This window comes from Eptesicus fuscus, chromosome 19 (genome assembly GCF_027574615.1).
Source record: "Eptesicus fuscus isolate TK198812 chromosome 19, DD_ASM_mEF_20220401, whole genome shotgun sequence".
Lineage (NCBI taxonomy): Eukaryota > Metazoa > Chordata > Mammalia > Chiroptera > Vespertilionidae > Eptesicus > Eptesicus fuscus.
In genome coordinates, this window is record NC_072491.1 from 20101746 (window position 1) to 20120459 (window position 18714).

Sequence of the window (18714 nt, forward strand, 5' to 3'; positions counted from 1 at the left end):
CAACATAAACAAAAACAAAAAAAAAAACACAACACAACAAAACAAAACAAAACAAAACCTTAGATTAAAAAAGGGGCAGGGAAAAGAAGGGCATATTTAAAAAAAGACATATATATTAGAGACAGTGGCATTCAGTTATAGAAACCAGGTCACTTTTGCAACCCTTGTATTGTAAAGAATTTTTAAGACAGTGATCCTAGAAATGTATGATATTTCTAATCAACTTATGTTTTAAATATTAAATTCATCAAATAATTGTTTTCCTTGACAACATATGTAGTAAGTTCTATATAAGAATATGTAACTTTACTGAGGCATTAATTTAAATAGAAATACTATTAGTTTTCCAACTTGATAGCTGAAGCAACTGAACCTCAGAGGTGTGAAGTGACCAGCCCCTATCCTTGCATAGTGAGTCGGTAAATGAACCAAGTGCACTCTAGCACAGGTATTATCCAGAATTTGCTGGTAATCTCTGAGTTCTTCAGATTTGATAGGACCTGGACAAATTGGAGTCTATAACAGCTCGCTCAGTTCCACTTTTCTCATCAGAAGTTTGGAAGTAGGTCCAGTAACCTTCAAGTATCACTCTTGGAATTTCATGTGAGTTAGCATTTACTTGAGCAATGGACAAAATAAGTGTCTGTGCGTTGCTGAGACAATTACAAAAAAAAAAAAAAATCAACAGTGAAGCTAGGGAAAAAAAAACAACACACACACAAAAAAAACCCATAGTGTCCCTCAGTTGACCTTGCTTGTCCCCTGAAGTGTTGATTAAGCAGACTATCTGGAGCATATTCAGTTATCTGGCACGAGTAAAAGAGATTTTAAAAGTTACTCATTCCATTTTGAGACTCTTATCAGAGGTAAAATTTCTCTCCTGATATCATTTTTTTTTTTTTTTTTTGGTCAAAGCAAATCTGCAGTAAAGCATGGAAGAATAATTATTAAAGAGATGAGACATGGATACTGGCGTACATTTATAAAATCTAATACTACCTGTTGCCTCCTCCCTTCCTTCTTTAACCTCTTAGGCTGTCCCAACTAGCCATAGCTTTTGTTGTAGTGAGCACACATTGTTTCATTGACTACCCATATAATCTCCTTTACTGCACAGATTGTTTTGCAGTTGGATTGGATTGAGGTGAAATGTGTCCAACCCAACAATAAAAAGCCATTTCGACTCTTTTATTGTCTTCATTATCTGATTTCCAAATATTGATATGGTGGCATCAATAGAAGGATAAAGTCACTATATTTAAGAGTCATGTCTCTGATTTATAGCAGATTTTCTGTGAATAAGAAATAAACCATTCTTGTCTGATAATACTGTGCTTTTAGATTTATTGGTTGCCACCACATACACTGGCTTATATTAACTAATTCAGTTACCCTCCATCATGAATTTTTATCACTTAGTTTATCTCAAGATCAAGCAGTGGATATATATTTTACTTTAATACTAATTGCACTTTCCTCACAGGACACATTGAGTCCTATTTCTTTCTTTTGACTTATTCTTATTTTCTTAAGTAGGCTCACAGAAGTTACACAAAAGGTATAAGATGACTTCTGCTTAAGTGAACAATATAAACAATAGTAAAAGGTCTGAAATTTTTGACTATCCTCAATAAATTAATAATATAACTTCCCTTGAATTATCAATTAAAGTTTTGTGTCCACAGATAAATTAAGACATAATATAAACATATCCTGTCTTTTTTAATCATAAAAAATAAGCACAAAATAATTTAAGTATGTGTATATATTTTATATTATCTCCTGTTTTTAATAAGTAGCATTTTATATCTTATTCAGATTTCTATTATTTTTCACATTTTGCCAGCATATTTATTTTCAACAGATGTGCACACACAACACACAAATGTTTGCACATCTTTCTTTTAGGATATACATCTCAATCTCTCTAACCTTTTTCTGACCCCAGAAGACAAACATAGCCAACACTGTTACTGGTTTACTTAAATATAAATTCCTTGGTTCCTTCTTTCTAACAGAATCCCAATATCATGTAGGTGACTCATGGTAAGCTGGCCCTACTTCCAGCACCACTGATAAATTCTGATTAGTGCAAGTGAATTATGGTGCTCACAACCCTATAGTGTGAATGGTTTGCGAATATAATTATAATCTAAGTCTGTTAATTGGACATGAAGCAATATTACCGGAGAGTAATCTGAGTAAAATTTGTTCAATCCATTGAGGAATTTGGACATATTGTTCCATTTGTGCACATTGTATTGAATGTCTGGCATATCTTCAATCACCTTGATACCAAATTAATGACAAAACCAACATTTGGTAGAAGTAAAAATTGGACAATTAGAGAAAAATTGAAAGAGAGCAAAAATGAATTGTGCCTACAACCTGCCTAGCACATATATGGAACTAAATTAATTATTATTTAAACACGAACAGATCTCTTTTTATTATATTAATTGACAAATACAAATATGAATAATAAAAATAAGTTTCTAAAATATGTCAAATAGTTTAGAAGAAAATTCACTATTTTAATATAACACATTAACTACTTTATGAAAATTTTTAAATGCATTATTTGTCAATTTTATGTTAAAAGTGTCCCTTTCTATGATTTGAAGATAATGAATAACAACAAATTTATTACCTTAAATACAAATATAACAGGAAATACCATGATAACTTTGTATTGGATTAGAGAAAATACGGTCAATAGATGTCTGACACCGAGCTCTGTTATCACAATGGTATTTCCATTCTTTCTGTAAGATGCAATTGCATACATTAAATTCACAGCAGAGATTTACATAAAAAAAAAGCTACCAGATAATCTAAAATAGGAGCAATTACCAGAAGGAATGTTCAGTATATTGTCTACCTTTTTGTCCATGAACTTTTAATGAGATTTCCTTGGGGGCATGACAGACACATTTCTAAGTTTGTCAAGAATGCCAGAACAGGTGAATGTGCACTTATCATCACTGTGGAGGAAAATAAAATCATAGCCATTTATATCTCCTAAAATTAATAATTATATTGGGATTCTTAGACAACATAAATATAGATAGAATAATTGTAATTTAACATAATATATGTCTCAGTTTCTTTCTTTGTAAATTAGCTTAATATTTGCCTTGTAGAACTGCAAAGATGCAAAACCTTAGCAGGAACTAAGCAAAGTTATTGAAGTAATTTAGCTGTTAATTAAATACTTGCCTAGCACTTATTTCTTGTTATCTTTGTTGTTTATTATTTTCCACACCACATTGTAAGAAGTAAGCTCCATTTTCTGAAGGTGAGTCTTACTATACCCACTCTTCATAAGAACATGCCAAACTTCATTACCTTTAATTTAAACCACTAAAATAAAAAATACAAGGAGCATGGTAAAGAATCAAACCAGAGGTATTTTGCTAGAGATCAGAATTTTTAAAAGTCTGACAGCAGAATGAACTTATAAAAGGACTATTAGAATTGATATGTTGTTATATTAACATGTTTTGGTTTTATCATCTTTATAATGCTTCAAATTTAATTACCTCCTACATATTGATTTTATTTATATCATTACATATGTTACATATAACACATAACATAAAAATAAAATGGTGTCATGTAGGCAGATGAAGCAACAGAAAGGAGGACAAGGAAATAGGACAGAAAGTCTAGCAAGAAAATCTATATAATAATGTGTGAATATAATTTTATGAAAACACCATAAATCAATGGGAAGGGTTAGAGGATATAAAAAGTAGTATAAAAATAATTTGTTTAGAGAAAAAAAATCTCACATCAAATAATTTTCTAAGCTATTAAATATTTTGATATAAAATAAATCAATAAATAAAAGCTAGAAGAAAATTGAGATGAATATTTATCTGATTACTGATATAGAAAGAAATTTGAAATTGAATTCCTTAGTGCCAGATATATATTTCATTTTATTTTATCTTATATCCTAGAACCAAGCAAATGAAGCATGTTGTAGATGTTCAAGGGGGTTTTACTGGCAAAATAAAGAAATGGATGAATTAAATAAGTAATTGTAGCTTGGTTAACTTAAACTCAATTTTCTAATTTGTTATTTTATTTGGGTGATAAGCACCTCTTACAGACAATAGAAAGATGTTATCAGACAACCTCTTGAGTCAGAGGGCTGGCTGCACCTCGGTTCTTGTCATGCTCTTATAAATGAATTTAACAATGGACTCCAGGTAAGAATTGCATTGTGTTAAAGTGAATTTATTTTAAAAAATAAAGCATGCACATTTATATAAAAAGCAAGGATATTTTTATCTCAGTTATTATATTAATTTTCTCTGATTTTCTAGTGATTAATATCATAGAAGTCTTTTATCAGTGGCTTTTCCTTTTTTCTCATGTACACAACTGGGTTTTGTTGGGAAGTCTTATAACCTAGATTCATTGTTTTCTTGTCTAAGACATTTTGGTTTGCTATCCTTATTGTTCTTTCTGATATTATGGTGATCTTAAATAAGTTAGAATATTTTGCTACTGTTATCAACTTCTACTGAGTATACATAACACTTAAAAGTACACTATAGTTTATTATAGTTCTAGTTATATGAGAGGTTACATTTTATTATACCTCAAACAATTTAAATAGACATGAGGATATGTCTAATTCTGACAAAATTGACTGTAGTGGTAAGAAACACATTTTAAAGATGCAATTAAAAAGCTTGAATACACTGGATTTATGAAAAGAACAAACATAAAATAATATTTTCATTATGTCAGTTTGTATAAGATATAAATGTAAGTGTATACTTCCTAGGAAATCAATGATTTGCCATTACTAGTATTATAGGAGTTTTTCTATTTTCTTTATACTCATAGAAGCTAATATATTCAATAATTCAAAAGAAATCTATATAAAAGAGCAAAAAATGGAAACTATTTTCACTTTGGAAGGAGAATATATTACTTTATAGTGGGGATGGCTTAATATACAATAAATCCATTTTAATTACATATTGAATTTTTTATGACAAGTATTGTTTTATTTAAATAAGTATATTTTAAGTAATTTAAACTAGAAGAAATCAACAGTTCTAGCAGAATGATAAATGGTGACTCACCCTTAACCCTAGATTTAGAGAGATGACAGAGAATAGTGGGTACTAGAGTGAAGCAGCTTTGTCTGATTATTACTTTGTAACTATTGGGATCTGTGTTGCCAGATTCTCTTCTTCACAAGTGAAGCTATAAACCTAGAGTTTTAAATTAAATATAAGCATTGTCAATAATTATTATTCAAAATCATCAAAATAAGCACAAGGCTGACTGTGTACTTCAAAAGATGTTTTTGAGCCTCTATTTGACAAATTTATAAGCATTTATGCAAACATTTGAACTTTATCACTATTTACTAATCTTAGGATCCCATATGAATCTTTATCCAGTTTTTGAATTTGGTACTGAATCTGAATGATGTGGATAATGTCCATAGGCAAAATGAGGTATTTTAAATAAGTGGGGGAAAATCCACAAGAAAAATCAAAAGAAAGAAAATGAAGAACTATTGAGCATAATTACAAGTGTGTTATCTTCTGTGGGCCCTTAAGTTCTGTCTAGAGACAAGCCAAAAATACTCATATTTATACCACGGTTAAAAATAAATAAACAAACATATTTGCAATTATAAATACAATTTTGCTATATAACATAAATGTCATGTAATCTAAATTCTCTTGTTTTGTGAAATCAAATTATTCTTGCTTTAAAAATACAATATTAGATATATTTATAGTTTTGGATTAGATAATTGATATCAGAGCATGTATATATTATAATATTTAAAACATATATCATTGTATTTATAACCTTAAAATAAATGACATATACTACTTAAAACAATTTGAATTTCAGTAGTTCAAAGACAAACTTATTCACAAAAATGGATACATAAGTATTGTCAAATTTCTCAGTTTTCCCAAAGAAATATAATGGGTAATACATTATTACATTTGGTCTTTAATATGTAAGGATTAGAATTTTCCAATTACCAAGGGGTAAAATCTCTTATAGGAACAAATTCTTATCAGACTTTGCAGAAGAGAATGTTTTTCTCCTCTACTTATTAAAGTCTGTCATATTTTTATATTGCAGTGTCTAATGAAATTTTGTTGCAATGACAGAAATATTCATTTATAAAGTAGAGGTCAAAGTTGCATAAACTCATTCTTCCAAATTGCTGTTATAAGTTTGGATAGTTCTTTGAATACACAGAGGAAATATAATGAGACTGAGAACAAAAAGGATGTTAAAAATAACCATCATAGGACTACCTAGTCATCGCCATATATTTTAAAGTTGTTCTCACATTGATGCTGAGTTTTGAAAAGAAATTCCCCACTTTGAGTACATGAATATAAAGTAAAATACTTCAATGAAATGTATTATAAGCAAACTAGAATTTAAAAAAAAAAAAAAAGTACTGGTGTGGCTCAGTTGGTTGAGTCTCCTCCCATAGAAAGAGGTCAGTTAGATTCCTGGTCAGGACACATGCCTGGTTGCTGGGTAGATCCCCAGTAGGGGGAGCAAAGAGGCAGCAGATAGATGGTTCTCTCTCATGGATATTTCTCTCTTCCTCTCCCTTTCTCTCTCTCCCCCTAAAATCAATAATAACATATTTTGAAAATTAAGTACTGAAATTTGTAGCATAAGATCTACCTTATTTTTAAGTAGCCAAGGGGAAAATGTATCCATGTATGTGCAGTTTGCTTTCTTTTACAGATTTGAATTCCTTATATTGAACCACCAAATAATTTATGGTATTGTAAAGTAACTAACAGTGTTTCTCATCTTTATATTTAAGAGTTTTTTTCTAATGTGATAACAGTGTAAACAAGAATAATACAAATAAAAAGCTATAGATAATAGAAAAATGAAAAAATCAAGCTGTAGCTCACTGCTCTATTTCTAGGGATTACTAGCTGCTCTGGTTGTAATTAAATCATTTAAAAATAGGTGTATGTCCAGTACAATGTTTGGTATGACTATATTAATATGTATATTTTTATTTCTTATAAATTACATACTTTAAAAAAGACATTTCAGGATGAGGACAAATATGTGATACCTTAATCAATAAAGAAATTTTTTAAAAAAAGGCCATTTCAGATTTTTGAATTAACATTTTTGTGTATATTTGAAAATGACATGCATTTCTTGTTAAGACTAGAATTTATTTAACTTTTTAGCAGTTTTGTATTGAATTTTACTTTATTCCCTGATGTCTTCATGGATATATACCACAAATATGTAAGAAAATATTTTTATATTTGGCCGTATACATTACAGAACTTTTCTACTCCTTGGACTATCTTCGATGCGAGTTCATGAATGTTTTCACAATGGACATTTTATCTATGATGTAAATTTATTGTGACCATGGCTTTCAAGTATCTGGGCTAGAGGGAGGTCAAGGAAATTTTACTGTGTCTTTTACCCAACTTTCCAAAACCATCCTCCAAAGAAACCACAAGCAAACGACTTTATTTCAATCCCGAATTTAAGGATAGGTGCTAAATATAAAGGCATTGAGGAGGATATTTAAATTAGAGCACATTTTGAAATAGATGAAGTCATCTATATAAAAAGCATGCTGCTGTAGGGAAAATGCATAATGTCAACTTTCAGATTCTTCTTTAGTATCATGGGATTTTATGCTATACACTTGAAATGTACAGCTATTGTCAAAAGGTCCTAATCTTACAGAAAAAAAAAAACACCACAAAACACAGGCATTTGATGGATGTTATTTTCCAGTTCTTTTCATTTCTAAGGCAGATAATTATGTGGAATTGTGACAATCACTATGGGGCTTTAAGGATGGAATGCCAACGCACAGCTGTAATAGTCCAATCCAGGGAGTGGGCATTGCTTTCAGGTTAAAAATCTTACTAAAGTATTCACACTGTGAAAGCAGACCAGCAAAGGTTGAACTTTAAACAAAGTGAATTTATTTGCTGGCCTCATGTCTCATAGATAAATTAAGCTTAATGATTAAGAATGTGAACCTTTTGTTCCATTTCCTATGTTCAAATCAGGGCTTCCCCACTTCGTAGCTTAGTATCATATACCGCTTACTTCTTTGCAACTAAGTTTTCTCATCCATATATTAAAGCTTTTAATTGTGTCTTCTTCAAAGGGATGTTGTAAAATTAAATTAGTTAAGTCCTGTAAATTTTTTGCCCATTGTTCAGCATAGGTAAGTACTCAAATATTGTTGTTAATAATACTATTTTACTGCTTATATCAAATAATTATTAATAATGTTACCCTTTTGCCATTTATTTTGAGAAATGTCCACCTATCCTCAATAAAAATAAAATATATCTAGACATTAAATAGCTTTCATTCTTTCAGAATAGCTGGTCATTTACAGAAATGATAGTTCCAACACAAGTATAGAGAGATTAATTTAATTATGAAGCAAACTATTTAAGAACTTTTTTTTGCATATGGATGTAATCTTTACTTTGTTATTTCATACTTATTAAATGGTAATAAAAACAATATGTTGTTTATTAGAAGTGCTTAGCATGCTTACTAAATTGTTAGTATTTTAACTATACTGTAAAAATATATTCAATATTTATAAAAGTATTATTTATTATTAATTTATCCAAATAGTACAATATAAGTGCTAGATGCATATTCCTATGCCTTAAAGAAGCCAGGCTACTAAAAATGAAGAAATTATGTCATTTGCACAAGGTTTTAAGCATATTCTACAGTGAAATATATAATTCTTGCTCAATGACTGCCAATTAATATATTTTAAGTCATTTACCTGCTTAAATATTTCAGAGTTATTGCACTTTTCTGTACTCTTGTATGTTTGTATGCCCCCCCCCCAAAAAAAGAATCATACCTCATGCACTTTATAACTATAAGGAAAGTGAGTATTATAGTTATGAATTCCAGAAAATCATATGAATAGAAATTTGGATATCTATAATAATAAAAGCATAATATGCAAATCGACTGAATGGCCTAACAGCAGAACCACTGACTGGATGACCATGCTATGTCACACACTGGTGCAAGGCTAGCCAAGGCAGGTGCAATGCGATTGGTTGGGGGGGTCCCACAATCTCCCCAAAGAGGGAGGCCCAGGCCACCGGCCAGTAGGGTGATCAATTGGGAGTGGAGGAGGGGTTCCGCAATCACCCTGCAGAGGAAGGCCCAGGCCACCCTCTGCAGGGCGATTGATCATACAGGCCACCGACCAGCAGGCTGTGGCAGGTTGGCAGGGCCTCTGTCTGCGGGGCGATCAATTGCGGGGCAGAACAACTGGTCACTATGATGTGCACTGACCACCAGGGGCAGATGCTCAATGCAGGAGCTGCCCCCTGGTGGTCAGTGCACTCCCACAGGGTGAGCGCCACTCAGCCAGAAGCTGGGCTCATGGCTGGTGAGCACAGCAGTGGTGACAGGAGCCTTTCCCACCTCCGCAGCAGTGCTAAGGATGTCCTACTGACAGCTTAGGCCCGCTCCCCGCAACATGCCCCGAGGGCTCTTGGACTGCAAGAGGGCACAGGCTGTGCTGAGTGACCCTCTGAGTGCACAGATTTTGTGCGCTGGGCCTCTAATTTAAAATAAAAGAAAATATTTAAGAAATTATGAACATGTATGTAAATATAAAATATTTTCATTTTAAAAAAACATTAAAAGATAATTTACAATTTAAATAAAAATAAACACATAATTGAAAATATTTTTTTAAATTACAAATAAACAACATATTTTGAGTTTAATGCAAATGTAGGGGAAATATACCATAATGAGAGCACAAAGGCAGAAAGAAAGGAAATGAGCATTTACAGTTTTATGCATCTTAAAAAAAATTTAAGTGGTATGAAACCACATTCAAGATATTGAACCTATCCATAATCTAACACATTTCCACATGCCCTTTTGCAATCCTTCCCTTCCACCCCTCATGACCCTTGTCCCCCCAGTAAACCACAGATCTGCTGTCACTACATATTAATTATTATTTCCTAGAATTTTCTTTAAGTTGAATTATACAATATGTACTTTTATATTACTGTTGGTTTTATTGATCTGGCTGCTTATGCTCAGCATAATTATAGTATTTTGAGATTCACAAATTTGTTGTGGGGACAAATGATCCTTTATATTGCAGAATAGTATTCAATAGCACAGATATAACACATCTTGAATATTCATCAATTGATGGGCATTTGGTTAATTTTCAGTTTTTAGATACTGTATCAAAACAGTTATGCCTGGCTAGTGTGACTCAGTGGTTGAGCATCAGGTTCAATAGTGTGACAGGTTCAGTTCCCAGTCAGGGCACATTCCCAGGGTTGCAGGCTCGATCCCCAGTGGGGACATGCAGGAGGCAGCAGATCAATAATTTTCTCTCATTATTGATGTTTCTATTTCTCCCTCTCCCTTCCTCTCTGAAATCAATAAAATGTATTTTTAAAACACAGAAGTTGTTTTTTACAATACATTAATCATTGGGAATAAATAGAGTGAGTGATACAGATCTTATGGGTATTTTGTCTTGAGCCTCTGGGTAAATAGTTTCTTCATTTACAAATATAAGAAAGAATAAAACTTGAGACATTTATGACTTTTGAAATGCACATGTGAGGTTAAATCATCAAAGGAGAAGAGAGGAAATGGCATGAGTTGTTCAGAGGCATGTAAGTACAAAGGAAAGGTTCACAAGAAGTTGGGTGTGACCAAAAGTACCAAATTATGCCAAAATTGATGCAAACAGAACATATTAACTGGATTTTAAAACAAAGTTAATATGGCAACAACACATTTGCAATTCTGGAGGGGTTATAGCCTCATTATAAGCTGGGTTGGAGTTATAGCTGGATTGGAGTGGATTGAGCAGAAAATAAGACATGAGGAAGTGGTCCTCTATAAGAAATGCTATCAAGATTTTTGAAGGTGAACAGAGAAATGAAAAAATCTGGAGCGAAATACTTTTTTTTAAGAAGTGTGTGTGGGAGCTATTTTGGGTTATTATTATGAGAATAGAGAAATTCATTTATCTTGAGAATAAAAAAATAATATTTTGCTGATGAAAGAGAAAGAGCAGTACTGAAAGGTTAATTGACCAATGTTTTAAAGTTTAAAATTAAACAAACCTGAGATAAGAACTCAAATATAAGTAGTTTGTTTTAGAGGTATAGAAACACTAGGAGGAAGGTGGGAAATGGGAACAGGAAGAAGTCAATAAAGTTGTGTTACCAAGTCAGCTAGCATGATGAGAAATAGTGTAGAACACACATTTGTTATTTCATCCAGCATCAAGAAGTTAATGTATACTTATTTGAAACTTCCCACAGTTGTGAATTTCAAGATCTGATGGGATCCAGTAACTTTCCCTCGAGAAATCCCTCAGGCAAACAGAAATAGTGGCAGCTAGAAGTTGTCCAGGACACCAGCATTGTTAAGGCCTAAAGGCTCCAGGTGGAGCACTTACAGCATCACCCATGTCAAAACATAGATACAGGTTCCAAAACTGAATATTATAAACCTTAGGTTAAAGTATACATTTCTACTTAACACATTAGTTTTATTGCCAGCTTTACCCAGTGGCCAGATAAGTTTCTATTGAACGAGTACAAAAAATGTTTTACATAAATGTTAAATGCATGCCTTAAAATTAAATACCCATTGCATTTTGAAGTTATTTATTACATGTTCTTACAAGCTATTATATTTTTAAAGTATGATACTTTGTAAAACACTGTGTGATATAAAAACATGAGAATTCTCGTGATCTGTCTGCAGCGTGTTTTAAGATAAATGTTACAATTTTTTTCCAACAAATGATCTCATTTGAATAATCCTATATAATAAAAGGCTAATATGCAAATTGTCCCCTCGGGAGTTCGACTGGGAGTTCAATTGCTCGCCATGACGTGCGCTGACCATGAGGGGGCGGCATGGAACATGGCGGGTGACCAGCGGTGGCGGTGGGGTGCTGAGAAAGCAAGTAAAGGAGGAGGCGGGGAGTCCAGGAGATGGGGAACCTGATCGGCCCTGATCACAGGCCAGGCTTAGGGATCCTACCCATGCACGAATTTCATGCACCAGATCTCTAGTTTTTAGATAATTGTGGTCATTATCAAAACTTGAAAAGAGTCATATTTAAATTGTTTTCCTCAATGGAACGTTTGGACAGAACAGATTACATAATAAAAGCAATGGTTATTCATATAAACTGAGCAAAAATTTGCCATGCACTTTTAATTAGTTACAGTGTGACATGTACAATATAGTAAATACATTTTGTCATTTTGCCTAATATGATTGCCTGATGCGACTAAAGATGACTAAACTGGAAAAGACAGAAAACCTTCCTTTTTTACCATTTAAACTGATATTTAAAACTTTTAGGTAAAATGACTCTACTTGTTCTTTAGTCACAAATAAACTGAAGAAATATTTAAGTGGAAACTATTTTATAAAGGCTAGCATTTGGGAAAAGAATATGATGATTAAAGTCACAGTAAGCTTATGAATGGTTTTGCCTAGAGTAAGACAATCAACTAACTCAATTCAGAGAAGTATAAAAGAGGGTGAAAATTACTGTTTTAAATATTGATTCCTTCCACTAGAAAGGTAACAGTGCTTCTTCAAATTCTTATATCACAGTCCCAGTTGGTGGTTGATGATTCTGACAAGCTGTGATGCTATGCTCTTAACAAAGCCCAGAGCTTTAAAGCTGTTATACAACAGTGATTTTCTGATATGCTTGATATGAGTATAAACTTTTGTTCTAATAATGCCATCTTGAAACTCTTGACACTCCTGTAGTCTTAGAAAAGAATTGACAGCCCCTGGGCCCACTGAAAATGACATTGTTTAAAATGCTAAATATCAATGACTGTTATAGAAAAAGGAGACTATTCAGATAAGTACAGATTTGTAGGAAATATATAAAGTATACACACACACACACACACACACTAATATATACTAACATATACATATTTCCTAGAAATCTGTACTATATATATAATGACCTGCTTTAAACAACTAACATTTTTATGGTAATTATATTTTTAATTCTGTGGCAAACTGCCATACTATTTTCCATAACTGCTGCACCATTTTACATTTCCAGCAACAGTGCACAAGACAAATTTCTCCACAGTCTCACCAACACTATTGTTTTTAACTTTTTCATAGTAGTTATCCTCATTGATGTGAGGTGGTATTTATTGTGGTTTGATCTGCATTTACCTAATGAGTAGTGATGTTAAGCATCATTTTATGTGCTTCATGGCCATTTCTATAACTTTTTTTGAGGAATGTCTATGCTAGCTAGTCCTTTGTCCCTTTCTAATTGTTCTTTTTGTTGTTGTTGAGTTGTAGATATTCTTTATATATTATGGATATTAACATCTAACATTTAATGCTACACCTGTAAGCATTCTACAAACACCTGATATTTTTCAAATCTGTAAGAATAAAAGCATAATATGCTAATTAGACCAGACAGCTAAATGACCTTCCAGACATAATTCCAGACATCCTTCTGGGCCACCTTCCAGATGAAGCTGCAGTGGTGGGGGCCAAGGCAGAGGCGGCAGCCACGTGGGTTGGGGGCTGAGGCAGAGGCAGTAAGGGGCGATCAGGCAGGCAAGCAAAGTGGTTAGGGGCGATAAGGTAGGCAGGCAGGCGAGTGGTTAGAAGCTAGCAGACCCGGATTATGAGAGGGATGTCTGACTGCCAGTTTAGTCCTGATCTCATAGGGATTCCTGAGATCGGGCTGGAACTGGCATTTGGACATCCCCCGAGGGGTCGCGGATTGCGAGAGGGTGCAGGCTGGGATAAGAGACGAATTTCATCATGCACCAGGCCTCTAGTTAAATTATGTTAGGATAGTGACAGTTTGGTGTCTTTTATAAATACACTAGAGGCCCAGTGCATGAAATTCAAGCATGGAGGAGGGGTGTCCCTCAGCCCAGCCTGCACCCTCTCTAATCTGGGACCCTTAAGGGATGTCTGACTGCCCATTTAGGCCAAATCCCGGGCCTAAACAGGTGGTTGGACATCCCTCTCACAATCCAGGAGTGCTGGCTCCCAACTGCTCACCTGCCTGCCTGCCTGATTGCCCCTAATCACTTCTGCCTGCCAGTCTGATCACCCCCTAACTACTCCCCTGCCAGCCTGATCAATGCCTAATTGCTCCCCTGCTGGCCCAATTGCCCATAACTTCCCTCCCCTGCTGACCTGGTCTCCCCCAACTGCCCTCCTCTGCTGGCCTGGTCTCCCCCAACTGCCCTCCTTTGCTGGCCTGATCACCCCCAATTGCCCTCCTCTGCTGATTTGGTCACCCCTAACTGCCCACAACTGCCCTCCCCTGCAGGTCATCTTGTGGTGGCCATCTTGTGTCCACATGGGAGCAGCCATCTTTGACCACATGGGGGCAGCCATCTTGTGTCTTGGAGTGATGGTCAGTTTGCATATTACTCTTTTATTAGATAGGACTAGAGGCACATTGCACGAAATTCGTGCACGGGGGTCTGTGTCCGTCAGCCCAGCCTACACCCTCTCCAATCTGGGACATCCCTCTCACAATCAAGGACTGCTGGCTCCCAACTGCTCACCTGCCTGCCTTCCTGATTGCCCCCAACTGCTTCTGCCTGCCAGCCTGATCACCCCATAACCACTCCCCTGCCATCTTGATTGATGCCTTACTGCTCCCCTGCCAGCCTGTTTGCCCCTAACTGCCCTCCCCTGCAGGCCTCGTCACCCCTAACTGCCCTCCCCTATAGGCTTGATCGCCCCCAACTGTCCTCCCTTGCAGGCCTGGTCCCTCCCAACTGCCCTCCCCTGCTGGCCATCTTGTTGCGGCCATCTTTTGTCCACATGGGGGCAGCCATCTTTGACCACATGGGGGCAGCCATCTTGTGTGTTGGAGTGACATTCATTTTGCATATTACTCTTTTATTAGATAGGATAGTTACTAGGTTGTTTTTTTTTTTCCCATGGCTAGCCAATGTTGGGTGGAGTTTTACATGGAATAGAAAGAAGGCAGTCTCTATATTGCTAAAACTGCTGATTTGGGCTATATTTGAAATAAGTAGGTGTTTAAGAATTTTAGTTTTGTGACAGTGGCCTTTATGCAAATGATCCTGGCCTGCTATAAAGAAGTAAACAACATAGGGGCCAATCATAGGTGCCATTTTGGGCCCATTTATAAAACAATCCATCACTTGGTCCCATGTTGCTTTATATAAAACTCAGTGTGGATAATTCCTTGGACATGAATATCTGTATTTCCTATCATTGTTATGTGGTATCCTCAAGTATGCTGTTTCTATTATCTCAAAAACCATTGATCCTGCCCTTGTCAGTAAAGCTCAATTGGTTTAGTGTTGCTCTGTGTACCAAAAGGTCACTGGTTTGATTCCAGATCAGGGCACATGCCCAGGTTGGGGGTTTGATCCTCAGTCAGGGTGCATGTGAGGGGCAACTGATCAATGTCTCTCTGTCTCTCTGTCTCTCTCTCTCTCATCAATGAAAATATATTTATAATAAAACAAAATAACAAAATAAAACACATTGATCCTAGGATGGTTAATAACTGGAGGACTATTAGATAAGCTTGTTTATGGCATTGAAGAGTTGCAGCTAGCGAGTCTTTTAGGGTCCAGTACTTGGGGGATTTCACTAGTCCATAAAAATCAAATATAATTTTGAGCCACCAGACCTGAATACAGGAAATATTGTCCAAGGTTGGAAGAGATTTTATTAAAAGGGAAGCATTTGACTTTCTCACAGGTCCACCAGAATCTCTCTGCTGCTTGTATTCTGTTTTTCTATGAAGGTAAGTGTGTACGGCTTAGTGCAAAATCTGGGTGGCACTACTAGGGGCATATGATATTATAGTCAAAGAAGATTGGGTGTTATTTGTCTTGCATTCAGACTCGGGTCAACTAAATTGGTTATGGTCTCATCCACTGTTGCTCATATATTTGTGTGACATGAGCTTCTGTGTATTATGGTTGGTTGTCAAGCATTAGAAAGATGAGCTCATTTTGATGAATGAGGTTTTAGTGGGAGATTGGCCAAGAGAGAAGCATTGTGCTAACTGTGCTAAAATCAGGTTGGAAGTATCCTATATATATGCTATGCAGTATAGTAACCACTAGATACATGTGGCTATTAAGTAATTGAAGTGAGACAAGGGTCACTGAGAAACTGGGTTTTTAATTTTAACAAGAGTTTGGTGGGTAGTGCTATCTCATTATGGTTTTATTTTCCATTTCCATAATGCCAAATTATGTTGATATTTTTGTGCACTTATAATTAACTATATTTACTGATTAACATTTAATAAACTTACTAATTTTAATATATTTAGTATTCCTGTGAATTAATTATAATAACTTATTAATTACAATATGTTTATTATTACTAGTCAATGACCATGTTTTGAGAGGGAAGATTCCAAATCAAGTTAAGAAGTTTCCTTTTATCATAGCTTTTCTTTTCTATTCCTATTTTAAAATTGTGAACTCATGTGTTAAATCTATAAAGTTAATTTTGTTATTTTATGTGCAAAAATCACACTTAAGTCATTGAGCATTATATATGTAAATTATATTCATATATAATTTTGACATCTCACATTTCTTTAGATGTTAGAATTCTTTAGAGAGATCAAATAGAAAATATTCAATAAAAGAGTTGATGAGTGGTAAATACCTAGAAGAGACTTATCAGAATCTGGATTTAACTTTATTTAAAAATGCTGTTTGAGAGAAACATTTGAGGAGTCTATTCTGGAGAACATTATTGCAAACATTTATGTCTTTGCATGTGTGCATGCATATGTATACATATGTGCATGCCTGCTTGTCACACTAATTTATACTAGCTCAAAATGATGAAGTTAGAGTGAAAACATTACATACTATCATATCAAAGATAAAAGAGTCAGAATAATTCAGGCAGGAAACTACATACAAAATTCATTTTAAAATTATGTATTCCAAGTAAGAGTTGTGATGGCTGTCTAACTGCCCTCCCCTGCCAGCCTGATCTCCCTCCCAACTGCCCTCCTCTGCTGGCCAATTTGGTTCTGACTGGTTGGTTTCTATGCTAGTCAGCATCAAAAGCTCCGCCTCCTAGGCAGCCATTGGCTCCTCACACTTCACCCAGATTTGGTTCTGATTGGTCAGTTTCTATGCCAGTCAGCATCTCTGGGCCTATCAACGGGGCCTGATCAGAAAGGTAGGATGATCAGCAGCCCAGGTGGAGGCCTGGAGAGAAATGGAGGCCCAACCTGGAGAGGAAGAGAGAGGTAAGAGCTGATCAACAGCTGCCACAAAGGCTACAGATCAGAGCCTGCTTCTCTCTTCAGGCCTCTTTCCAGGCCTGATTCGCAGCCCTCTCAGCAGTCAGTGTTGGGTCACCAAGCCTGCTGCAGCAGTCAGCACTGGGTCGCCATGGCAACCCAGTGCTGACTGCAGGACTGACTTCTGGTTGGTCGAGCCTCTGGTAGTGACGGACCCAGTGTTTTTATATATTAGGATTTATTTTCAAGTAGTTCCAGTTAAATGAAAAATAATGCTTTTGTATAGAGAAATAACTATATCATGTCACAATATTTTTAAATCCCCTTAGAAATTAAAAACACGTGTGTTTGAAAGAAGATAACTATAGTAATTACAATCAAAATACATAATGACAGTCAACAATGAAAAATAATTAGAAGCTAAAATCCTTGTTAAAAATAGAAAGCATTTATTTAACTTTTTTTGTAGCATGTATTACATAAATTAAATTTTCTCTTCATTAAGGTTTATATTAGTCTGTATTATTATCCTCAAATGCATCACTTTTCATTTTATGTTTTGTCTAATTCCTTTATAAGTCTGTTCTAATGAATTTTTAAAACTTTTTAATGTATATTTTCTTCCCTTCCTACTTGTTTCTCCTCCTCTACTTCCATTTCTCAATTCTTTCTTTCTTTCTTTCTTTCTTTCTTTCTTTCTTTCTTTTCTTTCTTTCTTTCTTTCTTTCTTTCTTTCTTCCTTTCTTTCTTTCTTTCTTTCTTTCTTTCTCTTTCTTTCTCAAAAGGCTTGAATTAGCTTTTCACATGCCTATATTTTCTTATTATAACTGCTTAATATTTTCCACTTGAATACTTGTAAATATAATTTTTAATATTTACTTTTATGTTTCTTATTCCTCTTACTTATTATATTCTAATATAATTTCTACTATGTTTTTTCAGTAATTGCTCTGTACAGACTGTACAGATTTTTAGATCAAATTATTCTAAACTCCAGAGTTTATTAGAGATGGATGCTTTGCATCCCAAAGCTTCTTGCCAAAGGCAGATTAGTTTTCTGTTTCTAAATATTTAAACTGAAGCTTTGCAAAATAAACTTAGTTACTAGTTAAATCTAATATTTATTGCCAGTCCTTCCAAATGCCCATTGAAAAGCCAAGGTACATAAACTTCATTAATAATATAATAATCAGCCAAAACCGGTTTGGCTCAGTGGATAGAGCGTCAGTCTGCGGACTGAAAGGTCCCAGGTTCGATTCCAGTCAAGGGCATGTACCTTGGTTGCGGGCACATCCCCGGTAGGAGGTGTGCAGGAGGCAGCTGATCAATGTCTCTCTCATCGATGTTTCTAACTCTCTATCCCTCTCCCTTCC

The 18714-nt window shown here is 34.7% G+C and overlaps 1 long non-coding RNA gene across 1 annotated transcript in view; it reads left to right on the top strand.

Annotated features, from left to right (window-relative positions):
* Window positions 1-4132: 4132 nt before the first annotated feature.
* The window catches only part of LOC129147212 (uncharacterized), a 69769-nt gene continuing 55187 nt past the window's right edge, over window positions 4133-18714 (top strand). Inside the window, exon 1 of the long non-coding RNA XR_008554554.1 lies at window positions 4133-4217. This is a non-coding gene — a long non-coding RNA (uncharacterized LOC129147212). The remainder of the gene's footprint in view (window positions 4218-18714) is intronic.